Source organism: Panthera tigris, chromosome A3 (assembly GCF_018350195.1).
Source record: "Panthera tigris isolate Pti1 chromosome A3, P.tigris_Pti1_mat1.1, whole genome shotgun sequence".
NCBI lineage: Eukaryota > Metazoa > Chordata > Mammalia > Carnivora > Felidae > Panthera > Panthera tigris.
Genome location: NC_056662.1, coordinates 67,860,949 through 67,877,746, shown reverse-complemented (window position 1 = coordinate 67,877,746; position 16,798 = coordinate 67,860,949).

Sequence of the window (16,798 nt, the reverse complement as noted above, 5' to 3'; positions counted from 1 at the left end):
AGGCACAAAGCAGGCCCTCAAGACATTCCTAATCAGTTAATCAATTGCCTCCCAAGCCCAGTGAACACTGATGGCCAGGTCCTGCCTGCTGGCTCTTTCCTTGTCCTGGAAAGCATCAAATTATCACAGCACTAGGGTTACTCACAGTATCTGCAGGGAAGGGGACATCACTGTGAGGCAAAGGCAAGAAGCCCTACGTGGAGTCAAAATAAATTATTCTTTGAAGGCAGTGAAATTTCACTTCTTGTCTTTAACCATGTTCATAAATAATGGAATGTCCGTATTATTTTTCTTCATTCCAAAGAATGAAAATAGAAAAGGCCTTGGGTTTCTAGCTTGCAGTGCTGTGTTGCTGGCAATTGGCATTCATGCTTTCCTAAACAACAACTGTACTCCAAGAGTCCGTTGTGTGTTGAGTATGTGTACATACTGCATATAGATAAACATAGATATTTAAAATATTTTGTTTAATTAGGGTTTGATTGGGAGGCCTAAGTGAGTGCAGGAACCAGATAAGGTAGAAAACTGCCAAACCAGCTTATCTTCACTGCTATGGAGACTCAGCTTAAACTCAGTGTTTCCACAAGCACTACAACATACATAGTTTGAAACTGAGTACTGATGCTATACTTTAATTCTTGATTATTTTCCTGTGAAGTAAAAACATTTATTATTATTAAAATATCCATGCTACCCAAAGAAATCTATGGATTTAATGTAAACCCTATCAAAAATCAATAGCATTTTTCACAAAACTAGAACAAATGATGCTAAAATTTGTACAGACCATTAAAGACTCCATATAGCTAAAGCAATCTTGACAAAAAAAACAAAGCTTGGAGGTATCACAGTTTCAGATTTTAAGACATACTACAAAGCTATAGCAATCAAAACAGTATGGTACTGGCATACAATAGACACAAAGAAAATGGAACAGAGATCCCAGAAATAAACCCACACTTATATGATCAGTTACTCTATGACAAAGGAAGCAAGTAAATATAGTGGGGGAAGAGACAGTCTCTTCAATAGATGTTTATGGGAAAACTGGACAGCTCCAAGTAAAAGAATTCAACTGGACACTTTCTAACACCATACACAAAAATAAACTCAAAATGGATTAAAGAACTAAATGTGAAACCTGAAACCATTAAAATCCTAGGAGAGAACACAGGTAGTAACTTCTCTGACATGAGCCATAGCAATGTTTTTTAGATGTGTCCCCTCAAGCAAGGGAAACAAAAGGAAAAATAAACTATGAAGTCTACATCAAAATAAAAAGCTTCTGCAATGACAAAGGAAACCATCAACAAAACAGAAAGGCAACCTCTTTAATGTGAGAAGCTATTTGCGAATGATAGATCCACGAAGGGTTAATATCCAAAAAATATTTTTTAAATGTATACAGCTCAACACCAAAGAAAGAAACAATCTGACTTAAAAATGGGCAGAGGAGTTAAATAGACATTTTACCAAAGAAGACATACAGATGGCCAACAAACATGAAAAGATGCTCAGCATCACTAATCATCAGGGAAATGCAAATCAAAACCACAATGCAGTATCACCTTAGAGCTGCCAGAAATGGCTGAAATCAAAAACACAAGAAACAACAAGTGTTGATGAGGATGTGGATAAAAAAGAAACAGCATGAACTGTTGGTGGAAATGTAAACTGATGCAGCCACTATGGAAAAACACTGAGGCAAAATGTTCCTCAAAAAATTTCAAATAGAAATACCATGCAATCCAAATTCCACTACTGCATATATACCCAAAGGAAATGAAAGTGCTAATTTGAAAATATATATGTATGCCTATGTTTATCTTAGCATTATTTTAAATAGCCAAGTTGTGTAAGCAACCTACGTGTCTACTGATTGACAAATGGATAAGAAAGATGTGGTATATATACACAATGGAATATTATGTATCTTTAAAAAGGAGAATATTGTGAATTTACAACATGGATGGACCTGAAGAGTATTATGCTAAGTGAATTAAGTCAAAATGAATGAATTAAGTCACTTTTATGTGGAAACCAAAACAACAAATTAGTAAGCAAACAAGAGCAGAATTAGAATTAAAAATAAACCTACCCTATGACCCAGCAATAGCACTGCTAGGAATTTACCCAAGGGATACAGGAGTACTGATGCATAGGGGCACTTGTACCCCAATGTTTATAGCAGCACTCTCAACAATAGCCCAATTATGGAAAGAGCCTAAATGTCCATCAACTGATGAATGGATAAAGAAATTGTGGTTTATATACACAATGGAGTACTACGTGGCAATGAGAAAGAACGAAATATGGCCCTTTGTAGCAACGTGGATGGAACTGGAGAGTGTGATGCTAAGTGAAATAAGCCATACAGAGAAAGACAGATACCATATGGTTTCACTCTTATGTGGATACTGAGAAACTTAACAGAAACCCATGGGGGAGGGGAAGGAAAAAAAAAAAAAGAGGTTAGAGTGAGAGAGAGCCAAAGCATAAGAGACTGTTAAAAACTGAGAACAAACTGAGGGTTGATGGGGGAGGGGGGGTGGGAGGGAGGGGAGGGTGGGTGATGGGTATTGAGGAGGGCACCTTTTGGGATGAGCACTGGGTGTTGTATGGAAACCAATTTGACAATAAATTTCATATATTGAAAAAAAAAGAATTATAAATACAGAGAACAAACTGGTGGTTGACAGAGGGAAGGGGGTGGGGGAATGGGAAAAATGGGTGAAGGAGAGTAGGAGATACAAGATTACAGTTATGTAATAAACAAGTCACAGGGATGCAATGTACAGCACAGGGAATATAGTCAATTGTATTTTAATAATGTTGCATGGTGACAGATGGTCTCTATGCTTGTGGTGAGTATAGCATAACATATAAATTTCTCAAATAACTATGTTGCATACCTGAAACTAATGTAATGTGCATCTAGTATACTCAAATTTTATTTTATTTTTTAAAAGAATGCCACATGCTGTAGTCATGTTGTCCTGAGTAAATGTTTCAGCTCCTTAAGTGAAGGGGCAGTTATATTAGACAGGTATACACCAACTCCTCGGACTTAACTTTGGTAGATATCAGGTGTGTATTTACATTCATACTGCCTTCACTACCAGCATTCCTGAGAACATTCATTTGCCTTTTCTTATGAAACTGCCCATGATCAAACCAGTAACTAGATGCAGCCACCACCACTCCCTTCCCTGGGCCTCTGCCTGGTATCTGAACACATGAAGCATCTGGTCTCTGTATGCATGTGTCCCAATTTCCAAGCATGCTCCCTTTTAATTTCTGCCTTACTGTAAAACCTGGAAATGTTGGAGGTCAAAACAGTGACATAAAGATTATTTGCCGTAGCTACAATGTGATTTGGTTCTCTCCATTTTGTTTATAAAAGAGATGAAGGCTTTCTGTGTGTCTCTCTAAGAAATTAAACTACAGCAAGAATTTTAAAATCCACTTGTCTACTCAAAAGCAGCACCAACTTGCACATCAAGTTACAAAAATGCCCCGCCTTCACCTATCCTTAGTCTTCATAGTAACATTTTTGTTGATACAGATTTGACCGCATACTTCATTTGTTATCCAAAGCAGTCAAGGACAAGTCAGGGAGGTTACCTCATCTCTCTGCCCACACAGTCAGCCTTGAACTCCCCCAGTCCTAAATGGGAGAAAGGGTCCAAAAGGAGAGATGGGGGTCAGTTGCCAATGGCATAATTATGTGACTGGCTCAAGGAGGGTTTAAACAACAGACATACAGGTTTAAATAACCGTGTGACCAAAGTTGTCCACATACGACTTCACCACAGAAACAAACTGGAAAACTGACATTAAAAAGATTTCCTTTAGGGGCGCCTGGGTGGCTCAGTTGGTTGAGCGTCCGACTGGCTCAGGTCATGATCTCTCAGTTCATTGGTTGAGCCCCTCATCGGGCTCCGTGCTGACAGCTCAGAGCCTGGAGCCCGCTTCGGATTCTGCGTCTCCCTCTCTCTCTGCCCCTCCCCCGCTCATGCTCTGTCTGTCAAAAATAAATAAACATTTAAAAAAAAATAAAAAGATTTTCTCTTCCAGTGATAAGCAGTTTAATTTTTTTTCCTCCCTTTCACCACAACAGCTATGAAAAGAACATCACACATTCACCAGGCTCACTCACAGTTCATGCACGTGTGCATCTCATTCTGTCCTAACAAGAGCCCTGTAAATTACATATTAGAGGAGAAACTGACTACCAGATGATTGAAAATCTCCCAAGATCCCACAGTAGTGACAAAGCTATGACCGGAGCCTGGGCCTCCCAACTCCAGGATAATACTCCTTCCTTTGCTGAACTTAGGAATAGGTGATACAGGCAATCAGCAGAATGGAATGCTGAAGCTCCTCTGGACCACCTCCCCTGATTCTGAGAACTCTGTCAAATGTCTCTCGTCAGCCTCCACTGCCAGTGTCCAAGAAGCTTATTCTCACCAGGTCAAGCACACATCATTGACACCTAAATGTCATTGACAACCCTAAGTCCCCAGGGTTGGGCTGCCAGGTGTGGTTGTGTAAGTTGTGCACTGCTCAACCCAAGAGGGTTCATTAATATCATGGCCTAAATGTCCTGTCTCAATGTGCAAAATGTGTGCCATGGGCCATCAGGTCACGTACAACTCATTGCAGAGCTTGTATCCTAGGCCCTTATGTAATGCTGTACTATGTTTACATAATCCCATTTCTCACTATAAATTATATGACATAACAATAAAATATCAACAAATAAAGCCTAATATATAAAAAATAAGTATAACAGAAACTATAATTAACATTATAATATTTATAAAGTGGACTCAAGGATGCTGCTACCAAGATTTAGTGTCCAAAGATTACCACGTTTTAGTGAAAATTCACATGCTATATACCTTTATGCTCTTGTCCTATCACAAATAATTTTCATTCTTGCCATGGGTCTCACAGCATACTTCACTAAGGCCTATAATATTATAGCAAGGCCACATTAAAGTCACATCAACAACTGAAGTCATGGCCTGATAATGTATAAAAAGAGAAAAGAAGTTGTTTTTTAATAACAAATAACTACCAAATGTGAGTTCTGAAGGGGGAATAAATATCTTTGGTTATTTTATAACATCATAGTTTGAAAAAGACCAGCCAATATTATTTTCCCTCTTGGAGTAACATTCTTAAAAGTTGAGCAAACTACTAAACGCTAAAAATGAATATATAACATTATCATTGTCAGTATCCATAATTAGTTGGCCTAATTTGTACTTTGGAAAACATTAAGGAAAAAAATTACCCAGTATAGACAATATGTCCTCTGTCGATGCTTAGGTGCCTGTGGTAAATGTTGGCAAGAGTGCCTGAACTTATATTCACTTGTGTGTGCACACCATTTTGTGTTCTTCTCAATCAAGAGGTAGAGTCAGTTTCACCAGCACCTGAATGTGATCTGTCCTTGTGAGCTGACATGACCAACAGATTGCAGTAAAAGTAATGGTGCCAGTTCTGAGCTTCTTGGAATGTTACCAAGAGAATACCAGCAAGCTAGTCTCCTGGGGGGGGGGGGGTAGGGGGTAGGGGTAAGCGATTATGTGCAACAGAGCTAAGAGATCAGCTAAGATGACGAAAGCCATCTTGGACCAGTAAGGCTCCAATCTACCCAATAGCTGACTACAGATATATGAATGTACTGGGCCAAATCCAAAACCACTCAACTAAACCCAGACCAAAGTTCTAACTCCTAGAATCATGAATAAAACAAATGGTTAAGACATGATTATTTGGGGTTGTTTGTTAAGTATGAAAATCTAACTGAATACGTAAAGAGGAACCAATATCATCTTATATTTGTATCTAGTTTCCTTTTAGCAGAAGAGTCTCTAGTACAAATATTTCTACCTCATCTCATTTTACAGTCTTGCTTGTAGGACTTTATTCTTTGTGTGGCTACTTTCTCCATTATTAAGACATCGTTCTGCTCAGCAGCAGACACACAGGTATTCTTCCACTGACCCCAGAGACCCTGTCTTCACATGACTACCCTGAAAAGAAAATTGGCTTGGCAATTAGTTTTTCCAATTTATTAACCAGCCATTTCAAATTCCTAGCCTGTGACAAACCTTCCTTGGTAAAGAAGTCTAAAGAGTTGTGTGAGAGCATCAGGACTCCATAGTGTAAACCTACTTGAAGAAATCGCACTTAGTCCTCCAGTCTAATGATGGATGCAAAGACATACTACTGACTCATCTTTGAGATTTGAGGACTTTGAAGTTCGAGAAACTAACTTATCAGGAAGCTAAAAGGGACCTTGAACTCCTAATAGATTCCTAAAGAGAATTCCTAAGAGTCCATCCCTAAGATAAGTTATAATCATAATTATCATCACCTGAAGTTTACATAGTTCTTAATCTCTAGGAAATCTATAGGGAAGTCTGAACAACCAGAAGCCAGTGTCAAATACAAGGTGTCCTCTGATAAAAGGAAGAACTGGCAAATGACCTTAAGAGAAAGCTCTTCCTGAAATAGAATACATGAAAGAAAAAATAAGGGAAGTCTGTGACAGGATTAAAAGGATGACAAAGGTCAAGTGGGAGATTTACTGTGGGAGAAAAAGGTCTGTATTCCACATAATTTTTCTGGACTGAACACTCAGTAATAAGGCATTTAATTCAAGTTTATCACCGCTAATCTCCAGATAAGCTGTTCAAGTCTCATTTTCCACATCTGACTCCATTTTGTGTTAGAGAAGGATTTTTCCCTTCTGTATCCAATACCACTGCCAAACACTGCTGCCATAATTGCTATGCCCAATTCTCTGATTAAGGTATAAGTAGCCATTTCTCTTCACTGGAGGAGAAGAGTGCAACTCTAGATAGCTGCTTCTGAGACCATGCCGTACATATTTACACCCTAAATCACTTCCTGTCTGCCCAGATTCTCATAAAGCTCAAAGAACTCATGATGGTGCTAAACAACCCAGAACAGTACTTTAGGCTTCAACCACTGAGGTAAAGCCGCTGTTGGAGATTATTCCATAGTGAAGATCTGGATACACTTCCTCACATGCAAAGCTATGTCAGAGAAGGAATGGCTGTAGGAATCAGGGATTACTCTGACAAGAAGATGATTCGAGAGGCACAAAATAGCCAGTGATGTGTTAGAAGCAGCTCTTAGCAACTCATAAGAGCATATGTTCAGGTATTTTACAAGCTGGCCGACATCACATCAGTAGTTGATATAAGCTATAGTGGGAGAATTTATGCCACAGAATTAACAAATACTACAACAAATGACTTTATTTTTCTGGAAAGCTGATTGTTAAACATTTGCCTGTTTGTCATTGAAAATAGCTGTCTTCAATTATTTTAAGGTATATCTTTCAAAAGAGATTGTATTTGCTCAAAAACAGAGCTTCTCAAAGCTTTCTAACACAGTATTCACAAAGGTAAGTGAGAATAAAACAGATTCCTTGGAGCTCCATGGATATGGTCCAAAGTGGCAGAGAATCGAAGCAAGTATTAAATACTGAAGGCAATGAGGATGTATAATAATGATAGAAATAAAATACTGGGAAACAATAAATATATTTTATGTAGCCCATGAGTAGGCTTAAACATTTAAACCACATGCATTTTGGGGCCCCTGGGCGGCTCAGTTGGTTAAATATCTGACTTTGGCTCAGATCATGATCTCACAGTTTGTGAGTTTGAGCCCCGCGTTGGGCTCTATGCTGACAGTTCAGAGCCTGGAGCCTGCTTCAGATTCTGTGTCTCTCATTCTCTCTGCCTCTCCCCTGTGCACACACACTCTCTGTCTCAAAAATGAATAAACATTTTAAAAAGTGAAGTACATGCATTTTTAGGACGGCATTAGGAATATTGTTATTAATTTTTTAAGTAAAACTATAGGTGTAAGGTAAAAGCATAAGGTAAAAATTTGAGAGTAACTATTAAAATTTATAAGGAGAATATGTAATGTCCCAAACTATATATGGAACAGCATATAATAAGACAATGAAATAAAACAACAGCAGTAAAAAAGCAAAGACAAAAATTCAACAAATAAAAGGCAAGAAAAGAAAAAAAAATAGAAGGTGTAAAATTAGAACAAAATATAAAGTTACATGGTAGAAAAAATCCATATGCACTGATAATTAGAATAAATGTTGAATTATTAAGGCCATGTGTTAAAAGATTTTAAGAATGGATTATAATACAAAATCCAGTTGATATGTGGCTATAAGAAATATGCCTAAAACATAATGACATAAAGGTTGAAGCACAAAGGTAGAAAAAAATGTACTAAAAGAAATTATTTACCAAATGAAAAGCTGATATATCTATATTAATTTCAGATAAAATTGGCTTTAACATAAAATATTATGAATATAGTAAGATGCTATAAAATGAAAGAAGGTTCAACTCCCCAAGTATATGATTCTAAAATTAGAGCCCATAAACAGCATTGAAATACATAAAGATAGGGGAGCCTGGGTGGCTCAGTCAGTTAAGCATCTGACTTCGGCTCAGGTCATGATCTCACAGTTCCTGGGTCTAAGCCCCACACTGGGCTCTGTGCTGATATCTCAGAGCTCAGAACCCGGAGCCTACTTCAGATTTTGTGTTTCCCTCTCTCTCTCTGCCTCTTTCCCACTCATGCTTGCTCTTGCTCTCTCTCTCTCTCAAAAATAAATAAACATTAAAACAATTTTAAATACAAAAAGATAAAATTGACAGGATATAGGGACAAGTTTTGCCATTCTGTGAAATATCAATAGAAATCCCTCAACTGGATAAATTAAAACTTAAAATGTTAGTAAATATATAGAAGACTTTAGAAAAATAGTAATATGCCGGATTTATGGGACAAATACAGAATATGTCAACAAGTAAATAGAGAATATTGATTCCTCTCAAGCTCACACTGAGTGTTTACAAAAATTAACTGTAGTAAGCCATAAAACAAGAGTATCAACATGTTTGGGGAGGTGGGAAATCACCACAGACCATATTCTCTATTATGCAATTAAATTAGAGGTTAATGGCAAAGAGATAAATTTAAATATTTCTGGTAGTTCATACATTTCAAAAGAGTACCTTTCATTTATCTATATACCAAAAAGAAATCAAAATGGGAAATTGAAAAATATTTAGAACTAAGCTATAATGAAAAAATTACCTATCAATATTTGTCAAATAGAGCTAAGACAAACTTTATAGGGAAATTTACAGGTCAGGTGTATATATTGGAAGGAAGAAAAGCTGGAAAACTAATGAAATGATATCAAATAAGAGGTTAAAAAAATAGAGCAAAAAGAAAATAGAGGAAAATAAGAGCAAAAAATGTGGAAAGAGAAAACAAAGAATAAGATCAGCAAAAGCAAAAGTCTTTTGAAAGGATTAATAAACTATAGAAAATTCTGGCTATCTTGGTCAATGTAAAGAGACAGAAATAAGCAGTACAAAAATTGTCCTAAAAGTATTTTAAAGAGAATACTAAAATATTGATAACAATACTAATAAAAAATCAGACAAAGATACTACCAAAATACCAAACTACAGTCCAATATCCGTGATGGACATGGGTGCAAAAATTATCAACAAAATATTAGCAAACCATATTCATCAATACAGTAAAAGATCATTCACCATGATCAAATGAAATTTATTACAAGGATGCAAGAAAAGGTCAATGTTCACAAATCAATGTAATACAACACATTAACAAAATGAAGGATACAATTACATGATCACCTCAACAGATGCAGAGAAAAAATTGACAAAATTTAACACCCATTCATAATAAAAACTCTCAACAAAGTGTCTTTAAAGGGGACATAACATAATAAAGGCAATATATGAAAAATCCACTTAACATCATTCTGAATGGTGAAAAGCTGGGAGCTTTTCTTCTAAGATCAGGAACAAGACAATGATGTCTATATTAACCACTTTAATTCAAGATCATACTGGAAGTCCTAGCCACAGCAATCAGACCAAAAGAGAAATAAAGGACATCCAAATTGATAAAGAAGAAGTAAAGCTATCACTATCTGCAGATGACATGATAACATATATAGAAAACCCTAAAAACACCATAAAAACTAATAAATTAATTCAGTAAATTTGAGGATATAAATTAATATATAGACATTCTTGTGTTTCTTTTTTTTTTTTTTTTAACGTTTATTTATTTTTGAGACAGAGAGAGACAGAGCATGAACAGGGGAGGGTCAGAGAGAGGGAGACACAGAATCCGAAACAGGCTCCAGGCTCCGAGCTGTCAGCACAGAGCCCAACGCGGGACTTGAACTCACGGACCGTGAGATCGTGACCTGAGTCGAAGTCGGCCGCTCAACCAACTGAGCCACCCAGGCGCCCCAACATTCTTGTGTTTCTATACACTACTAATGGAGTAACAGGAACTAACAAATTAATTCAGTAAATTTGAGGATACAAATTAATATATAGACATCTCTTGTGTTTCTATACACTACTAATGAAGTAATAGGCAAAGAAATTAAGAAAACAATTCCAGTTCTTAAGGGGAAGCTGGCAGCACAGGAGGGCGCTGGGCTTACCTCGTCCTGCTGATTACTTAGATTCCACCAACATCTGCCTAAATAACCCAGAAAACCACCAGAAGACTAGCAGAATGGACTCTCTGGAGCCAAGCGTAGACAAGAGGCCCAAAGAAGAGGATAGGAAGGGCGGAGAGGCAGTGAGCACTACACAGACTAGCAAGGGGGAGCCAGGGTTGTGGAGGGGCAGCCCGCCCAGCAAGGCAGAGCCCCCAAGTCTGGCTTGCAAAAGCAGAGGGGCCAGACTGCATGAGTTCTGACAGCCAGCAGGACTTAACACCTGGAATGTTAAAAGTCAACAGCTCTGCTCTCGGAGAGCTGGAGGGTGAGAGGACACCAGAAGGGAGACTTGTTGAGCCCTGGAAGACAGAGCTCAGCTCCACGAGGAACAAAGGTGCTGGCCAGCACCATCTCCCTCTCCCATCCTCCAGCCGAAATTCCAAAGGGAACCAGTTCCCATCACCAAACTTGTTTGCACTGCGAGAACACCCAACGCTGTGCTTCTGTGGATCCATCCCTCTGACGGGTCTGCCTCCCTCCCGGTGCTGCAGAGCCCCTCCTGCAGGGGACCACCAATGGCAAAGCAAGCTAAGCCTGCCCTTCCTGCCCCTGTGCACCTTGCAGATCCACCCCGGCTAATACACCAGATCCCATCAAAGCAGCACCACGAGCCTGGCAGTGTACAAGTAGCCCGGACATGGGCCACATCACTCCACAGTGAGTTCTGCCCCTGGGAGAGGGGAAGTTAAGGTACACAACAGTCTGACTGTGGCCCCAGCGGTGGGCTGGGGACAGACATCGGGTCTGACTGCAGCCCTGCCCACCAACACAAGTTACTCCAGACAGCACAGGGGAAGTGCCCTGCAGTTCAGCACCACCCCAGGGACTACCCAAAATGATGAAATGGAAGAACTCTCCTCAAAAGAAACTCCAGGAAGTAGTGACAGCTAACAAATTGATCAAAAATGATTTAAGCAATATAACGGAACAAGAATTTAGAATAATAGATGTAAAATTAATTGCTGGGCTTGAAAAAAGTATAGAGGACAGCAGAGAATCTATTGCTACAAAGATCAAGGGACTAAGAAAGTAATGAGGGGCTAAAAAATGCTATAAATGAGGTGCAAAATAAAATGGAGGTGACCACATCTCAGATTGAAGAGGCAGAACACAATAGGAGAATTAGAAGATAAAATTATGGGAAAAGAGGAAGCTGAGAAAAAGAGAGATAAAAAAGATCCAGGAGTATGAGGGGAGAATTAGAGAACTAAGTGATGCAATCTAATGGAACAATATCCGTATAATAGGAATTCCAGAAGAGGAAGAGAGAGAGAAAGGGGCTGAAGGTGTACTTGAACAAATCATAGTTGAGAACTTCCCTGATCTGGGGAAGGAAAAAGGCATTGAAATCCAAGAGGCACAGAGAACTCCCTTCGAACATAACTTGAATCAATCTTCTGCATGACATATCATAGTGAAACTGGCAAAATACAAGGATAAAGATAAAATTCTGAAAGCAGCTAGGGATAAACATGCTCTAACTTATAAAGGGATACCGATAATACTAGTGGCAGACCTATCTCCTGAAACTTGGCAGGCCAGAAAGGAATGGCAGGAAATCTTCAATGTGATGAACAGAAAAAATATGCAGCCGAGAATCCTTTATCCAGAAAGTCTGTCATTCAGAATAGAAGTAGAGATAAAGGTCTTCCCAAACAAACAAAAACTGAAGGAATTCATTACCACTAAACCAGCCCTACAAGAGATCCTAACGGGGATTCGGTGAGTGAAATGTTGCAAGAACCCCAAAGGACCAGAGACATCACTACAAGCATGAAACCTACAGACATCACAATGATTCTAATCCCATATCTTTCAATAATAACACTGAATGTAAATGGACTAAATGCTCCAACCAAAAAACATAGGGTATCAGAATGGGTAAAAAAAAAACAAGACACATCTATTTACTGTCTACAGGAGACTCATTTTAGACCTGAGGACACCTTCATATTGAAAGTGTGGGGATGGAGAACTATTTATCATGCTACTGGAAGTCAAAAGAAAGCTGGAATAGCCATACTTATATCAGACAAACTAGACTTTAAATTAAAGGCTGTGACAATAGATGAAGAAGGGCATTATATAATAATTACAGGGTCTATCCATCAGGAAGAGCTAACAATTATAAAGGTCTATGCACCAAATACTGAAGCCCCCAAATATATAAAACAACTAATCACAAACATAAGCAACCTTAGTGATAAGAATGTGGTAATTGCAGGGGACTTTAATACTCCACTTACAACAATGGATAGATCATCTAGACACAGGATCAATAAAGAAACAAGGGCCCTGAATGATACATTGGACCAGATGGACTTGACAGATATATTTAGAACTCTGTATCACAAAGCAACAGAATATACTTTCTTCTTGAGTGCACATCGAACATTCTCCAAGATAGATCACATACTGGGTCACAAAACAGCCCTTCATAAGTATAAAATAATTGAGATCATACCATGCACACTTTCAGACCACAATGCGATGAAGCTTGAAATCAACCATAGGAAAAAGTCTGGAAAACCTCCAAAAGCGTGGAGGTTAAAGAACACCCTACTTAAAAAATAAAAAAAATAAAAAAAATAAAAAATAATAATAATAAAAAAAAAAAAAAAAAAAAAAAAAAAAGAACACCCTACTGAAGAATGAATGGGTCAACCAGGTGATTAGAGAAGAAATTAAAAAATATATGGAAACAAATGAAGATGAAAATACAATAATCCAAATGCTTTGGGATGCAGCAAACGCAGTCCTGAGAGGAAAATACATTGCAATCCAGGCCTATCTCAAGAAACAAGAAAAATCCCCAATACAAAATCTAACATCACACCTAAAGGAAATAGGAGAACAGCAAAGATACCCCAAACCCAGCAGAAGAAGAGAAATAATAAAGATCAGAGCAGAAATAAACAATATAGAATCTAAAAAAAACTGTAGAGAAGATCAACGAAACCAAGAGTTGGTTTTTTGAAAAAATAAACAAAATTGACAAACCTCTAGCCACGCTTCTCAAAAACAAAAGGGAGATGACCCAAATAGATAAAATCATAAATGAAAATGGAATTATTACAACCAATCCCTCAGAAATACAAGCAATTATCAGGGAATACTATGAAAAATTATATGCCAACAAACTGGACAACATGGAAGAAATGTACGAATTCCTAAGCACCCACACACTTCCAAAACTCTATCAGGAGGAAATAGAAAACTTGAACAGACCCATAACCAGCGAAGAAATTGAATCAGTTATCAAAATTCTCCCAACAAGTAAGAGTCCAGGACCAGATGGCTTCCCAGGGGAGTTCTACCAGACGTTTAAAGCAGAGATAATACCTATCCTTCTCAAGCTGTTCCAAAAAATAGAAAGGGAAGGAAAACTTCCAGACTCATTTTATGAAGCTAGTGTTACTTTGATTCCTAAACCAGACAAAGACCCAGCAAAAAAAAGAGAACTACAGGCCAATATCCCTGATGAATATGGATGTAAAAATTCTCAATAAGACACTAGCAAATAGAATTCAACAGCATATAAAAAGAATTATTCACCATGATCAAGTGGGATTCATTCCTGGGTTGCAGGCCTGGTTCAATATTCACAAATCAATCAATGTGATACATCACATTAATAAAAGAAAAGATAAGAACCATATCCTGTCAATCGATGCAGAAAAAGCATTTGACAAAATTCAGCATCCTTTCTTAATAAAAACCCTCGAGAAAGTTGGGATAGAAGGAACATACATAAATATCATAAAGGCCATTTATCAAAAGCCCATAGCTAATATCATCCTCAATGGGGAAAAACAGAGCTTTCCCCCTGAGATCAGGAACATGACAGGGATGTCCACTCTTACCACTGTTGTTTAACGTAGTGTTGGAAGTGCTAGGCTAACATCAGCAATCAGACAACAAAAGTAAATCAAAGGCATCAAAATTGGCAAAGCTAAGTCAAGCTTTCACTTTTTGCAGATGACGTGATATTATACATGGAAAACCTGATAGACTCCACCAAAAGTCTGCTAGAACTGATCCATGAATTCAGCAAAGTTGCAGGATACAAAATCAATGTACAGAAACCAATTGCATTTTTATACACTAATAATGAAGCAACAGAAAGACAAATAAAGAAACTGATCCCATTCACAATTGCGCCAAGAAGCATCAAATACCTAGGAATAAACCTAACCAAAGATGTAAAAGATCTGTATGCTGAAAACTATAGAAAGCTTATGAAGGTAATTGAAGAAGATATAAAGAAATGGAAAAACATTCTGTGCTTATGGATTCGAAGAATAAATATTGTTAAAATGTCAATACTACCCAAAGCTATCTACACATTCAATTCAATCCCAATCAAAATTGCACCAGCATTCTTCTCGAAGCTAGAACAAGCAATCCTAAAATTTGTATGGAACCACAAAAGGCCCCAAAATTTTGAAGAAGACCAAAGCGGGAGGCATCACAATCCCAGACGTTAGCCTCTACTACAAAGCTGTAATCATCAAGACAGCATGGTATTAGCACAAAAACAGACACATAGACCAATGGAATAGAATAGAAACCCCAGATATAGACCCACAAATGTATGGCCAACTAATCTCTGACAAAGCAGGAAAGAATATCCAATGGATAAAAGACAGTCTCTTTAACAAATGGTGCTGGGAGAACTGGACAGCAACATACAGAAGAATGAAACTAGACCACTTTGTCACACCATTCACAAAAGTAAACTCAAAATGGATAAAGGGCCTGAATGTGAGACAGGAAACCATCAAAACCCTAGAGGAGAAAGTAGGAAAAAACCTCTATGATCTCAGCCACAGCAATTTCTTACTTGACACATCCACAAAGGCAAGGGAATTAAAAGCAAAAATGAACTATTGGGACCTCATAAAAAGTTTCTGCACTGCAAAGGAAAAAATCAACAAAACTAAAAGCCAACCAATGGAATGGGAAAAGGTATTTACAAATGACATATTGGACAAAGGGCTAGTATCCAAAATCTGTAAAGAACTCACCAAACTCCACACACAAAAAACAAATAATACAGTGAAGAAATGAGCAGAAAACATGAATAGACACTTTTCTACAGAAGACATCTAGATGGCCAACAGGCACATGAAAAGATGCTCATCGTTGCTTCTCATCAAGGAAATACAAACCAAAACAACATTGAGATACCACCTCATGCCAGTTAGAGTGGCTAAAATGAACAAATCAAGAAACTATAGACGCTGGCGAGGATGTGGAGAAATAGGAACCCTCTTGCACTGTTGGTGGGAATGCAAATTGGTGCAGCTGCTGTGGAAAACAGTGTGGAGGTTCCTCAAAAAATTAAAAATAGATCTTCCCTATGACCCAGCAGTAGCACTGCTAGGAATTTACCCAAGGGATACAGGAGTGCTGATGCATAGGGGCACTTGTACCCCAATGTTTATAGCAGCACTCTCAACAATAGCCAAACTATGGAAAGAGCCTAAATGTCCATCAACTGATGAATGGATAAAGAAATTGTGTTTATATACATAATGGAGTACTCTGTGGCAATGAGAAAGAATGAAATATGGCCTTTTGTAGCAACGTGGATGGAACTGGAGAGTGTGATGCTAAGTGAAATAAGCCATACAGAGAAAGACAGATACCATATGGTTTCACTCTTATGTGGATCCTGAGAAACATAACAGAAACCCATGGGGGAGGGGAAGGGAAAAAAAAGTTAGAGAGGGAGGGAAGCAAAACATAAAAGACTCTTAAAAACTGAGAACAAACTGAGGGTTGATGGGAGATGGGAGGGAGGGGATGCTGGGTGAGGGGTATTGCGGAGGGCACCTGTTGGGATGAGCACTGGGTGTTGTATGGAAACCAATTTGACAATAAATTTCATATTCAAAATAATAATGATGATGATGATAATAATAATAATAATAAAGAAAACAATTCCATTTACAATTGCACCAAAAAGAATAAGGAAGTGAAAGACCTATATAATGAAAAGTATAAAGTATTATACCTATATAATGAAAAGTATAAACAGTGATGAAAGAAACTGAAGATGACACAAACAAAAGAAAAGACATGCCATGACCATGGATTAGAATAATGAATGTTAAAATGTCCACACCACCCAAAGCAATCTATGGATTC